Source organism: Oncorhynchus mykiss, unplaced genomic scaffold (genome assembly GCF_013265735.2).
Source record: "Oncorhynchus mykiss isolate Arlee unplaced genomic scaffold, USDA_OmykA_1.1 un_scaffold_528, whole genome shotgun sequence".
Classification (NCBI taxonomy): domain Eukaryota; kingdom Metazoa; phylum Chordata; class Actinopteri; order Salmoniformes; family Salmonidae; genus Oncorhynchus; species Oncorhynchus mykiss.
Genome location: NW_023493975.1, coordinates 811 through 5,000, shown reverse-complemented (window position 1 = coordinate 5,000; position 4,190 = coordinate 811).

Sequence of the window (4,190 nt, the reverse complement as noted above, 5' to 3'; positions counted from 1 at the left end):
ATGGGGTTTTTTTTGCACGAAAGTGCATAAATAGACGAGCATTTACATTCAATTAAAAACGTTTTTGTATAAAACATTTTAATAGGAAATCGTGTTTCAAGTTTTGGGAAAAAAGTGAATGTCACAGGATGCATAGGTTCCTGTGGATGCGAATTTTTTTTTACATTATGTAATTGTTGCCCATCACGAGAGAGGGTATGAGACGAAATTTGGGACCTCTAGCCCTTCGGGAAGTATTTTTAATCATTTTTTGAAAATTACAGAAATTGGTCGAAAAAATGACAGAGTCCCACTTTTCACAGCCGTGCACCTGGTGATTGAAAACGTGCATCTGGTAACCCAAAAATGCGGTTCTCAATGCGCTTGCCGGTGTTACAGATATACATGTCCGATAATGATGCACCCTACTACGGACCTTTTTCAATGGGGGTCGGCCTGAATTATTTATGGAAGGTATGATTACTTTTTTTTTCTCCGTGCAACTGGTGATTGAAAACGTGCACCTGGTCACCCAAAACACGGTTCTCTATGCGGTTAGCGGTGTTCCCGAGATTCATGTCCGATAATGATGCACCCTACTACGGACCTTTTCAATGGGGGCCGGTCCGAATTATTTATGGAAGGTATGATTTTTTTTTTCTCTCTCCGTGCAACTGGTGATTGAAAACGTGCATCTGGTAACCCAAAACACGGTTCTCTATGCGGTTAGCGGTGTTCCCGAGATTCATGTCCGATAATGATGCACCCTACTACGGACCTTTTCAATGGGGGCCGGTCCGAATTATTTATGGAAGGTATGATTTTTTTTTTTTTTTCAACACTTTTCCCCTCTTTTTCTCTCTCTGCCGGGGCCGGCCCTGGGTGCTTTATGGACGGTTTAAAACATGACTATGGATGCAAATGCTCATTTTCCTCCGTGCACCTGGTGATTGAAAACGTGCATCTGGTAACCCAAAAATTATAAAAGGGTTTTAAATACTTTTACCCGTCATTCTATTGATATAGCCCGCTAGGGGAGTGCCCCACTACGGCCCTCTCTCTGTCAGGGCCGTCCTTGGGTGCTTTTTACACACTTTAAGAAATCACGATGGATGCAGATTGCTATTAATCCTCCGTGCAACTGGTGATTGAAAACGTGCATCTGGTAACCCAAAATTTCAAATATGGTTCAAAATGAATTTAAAGGCACCCCTCTCATTGTTGCCCGCTATGGGAGCACCCCACTAAGGCCCTGTCTCGGTCGGGCCCGTCCTGAGTGCTTTATAGACACTTTAAGAAATCGCGATGGATGCAGATTGCTATTAATCCTCCGTGCAACTGGTGATTGAAAATGTGCAACTGGTGATTGAAAACGTGCACCTGGTCACCCAAAACACGGTTCTCTATGCGGTTAGCGGTGTTCCATCTATTCATGTCCGCTTATGGCGCACCCTACTACGGACCTTTAGCAATGGGGGCCGGCCCGAATTATTTATGGAAGGTCTGATGATGATTTTTTTTTTTTTTTCACCATCTCTTTCTCTCTCTGCCGGGGCCGGCCAAGAGTGCTTTATGGACGGTTTAAAACATGACTATGGATGCAAATGCTCATTTTCCTCCGTGCACCTGGTGATTGAAAACGTGCATCTGGTAACCCAAAAATTATAAAAGGGTTTTAAATACTTTTACCCGTCATTCTATTGATATAGCCCGCTAGGGGAGTGCCCCACTACGGCCCTCTCTCTGTCAGGGCCGTCCTTGGGTGCTTTTTACACACTTTAAGAAATCACGATGGATGCAGATTGCTATTAATCCTCCGTGCAACTGGTGATTGAAAACGTGCATCTGGTAACCCAAAATTTCAAATATGGTTCAAAATGAATTTAAAGGCACCCCTCTCATTGTTGCCCGCTATGGGAGCACCCCACTAAGGCCCTGTCTCGGTCGGGCCCGTCCTGAGTGCTTTATAGACACTTTAAGAAATCGCGATGGATGCAGATTGCTATTAATCCTCCGTGCAACTGGTGATTGAAAATGTGCAACTGGTGATTGAAAACGTGCACCTGGTCACCCAAAACACGGTTCTCTATGCGGTTAGCGGTGTTCCATCTATTCATGTCCGCTTATGGCGCACCCTACTACGGACCTTTAGCAATGGGGGCCGGCCCGAATTATTTATGGAAGGTCTGATGATGATTTTTTTTTTTTTTTCACCATCTCTTTCTCTCTCTGCCGGGGCCGGCCAAGAGTGCTTTATGGACGGTTTAAAACATGACTATGGATGCAAATGCTCATTTTCCTCCGTGCACCTGGTGATTGAAAACGTGCATCTGGTAACCCAAAAATTATAAAAGGGTTTTAAATACTTTTACCCGTCATTCTATTGATATAGCCCGCTAGGGGAGTGCCCCACTACGGCCCTCTCTCTGTCAGGGCCGTCCTTGGGTGCTTTTTACACACTTTAAGAAATCACGATGGATGCAGATTGCTATTAATCCTCCGTGCAACTGGTGATTGAAAACGTGCATCTGGTAACCCAAAATTTCAAATATGGTTCAAAATGAATTTAAAGGCACCCCTCTCATTGTTGCCCGCTATGGGAGCACCCCACTAAGGCCCTGTCTCGGTCGGGCCCGTCCTGAGTGCTTTATAGACACTTTAAGAAATCGCGATGGATGCAGATTGCTATTAATCCTCCGTGCAACTGGTGATTGAAAATGTGCAACTGGTGATTGAAAACGTGCACCTGGTCACCCAAAACACGGTTCTCTATGCGGTTAGCGGTGTTCCATCTATTCATGTCCGCTTATGGCGCACCCTACTACGGACCTTTAGCAATGGGGGCCGGCCCGAATTATTTATGGAAGGTCTGATGATGATTTTTTTTTTTTTTTCACCATCTCTTTCTCTCTCTGCCGGGGCCGGCCAAGAGTGCTTTATGGACGGTTTAAAACATGACTATGGATGCAAATGCTCATTTTCCTCCGTGCACCTGGTGATTGAAAACGTGCATCTGGTAACCCAAAAATTATAAAAGGGTTTTAAATACTTTTACCCGTCATTCTATTGATATAGCCCGCTAGGGGAGTGCCCCACTACGGCCCTCTCTCTGTCAGGGCCGTCCTTGGGTGCTTTTTACACACTTTAAGAAATCACGATGGATGCAGATTGCTATTAATCCTCCGTGCAACTGGTGATTGAAAACGTGCATCTGGTAACCCAAAATTTCAAATATGGTTCAAAATGAATTTAAAGGCACCCCTCTCATTGTTGCCCGCTATGGGAGCACCCCACTAAGGCCCTGTCTCGGTCGGGCCCGTCCTGAGTGCTTTATAGACACTTTAAGAAATCGCGATGGATGCAGATTGCTATTAATCCTCCGTGCAACTGGTGATTGAAAATGTGCAACTGGTGATTGAAAACGTGCACCTGGTCACCCAAAACACGGTTCTCTATGCGGTTAGCGGTGTTCCATCTATTCATGTCCGCTTATGGCGCACCCTACTACGGACCTTTAGCAATGGGGGCCGGCCCGAATTATTTATGGAAGGTCTGATGATGATTTTTTTTTTTTTTCACCATCTCTTTCTCTCTCTGCCGGGGCCGGCCAAGAGTGCTTTATGGACGGTTTAAAACATGACTATGGATGCAAATGCTCATTTTCCTCCGTGCACCTGGTGATTGAAAACGTGCATCTGGTAACCCAAAAATTATAAAAGGGTTTTAAATACTTTTACCCGTCATTCTATTGATATAGCCCGCTAGGGGAGTGCCCCACTACGGCCCTCTCTCTGTCAGGGCCGTCCTTGGGTGCTTTTTACACACTTTAAGAAATCACGATGGATGCAGATTGCTATTAATCCTCCGTGCAACTGGTGATTGAAAACGTGCATCTGGTAACCCAAAATTTCAAATATGGTTCAAAATGAATTTAAAGGCACCCCTCTCATTGTTGCCCGCTATGGGAGCACCCCACTAAGGCCCTGTCTCGGTCGGGCCCGTCCTGAGTGCTTTATAGACACTTTAAGAAATCGCGATGGATGCAGATTGCTATTAATCCTCCGTGCAACTGGTGATTGAAAATGTGCAACTGGTGATTGAAAACGTGCACCTGGTCACCCAAAACACGGTTCTCTATGCGGTTAGCGGTGTTCCATCTATTCATGTCCGCTTATGGCGCACCCTACTACGGACCTTTAGCAATGGGGGCC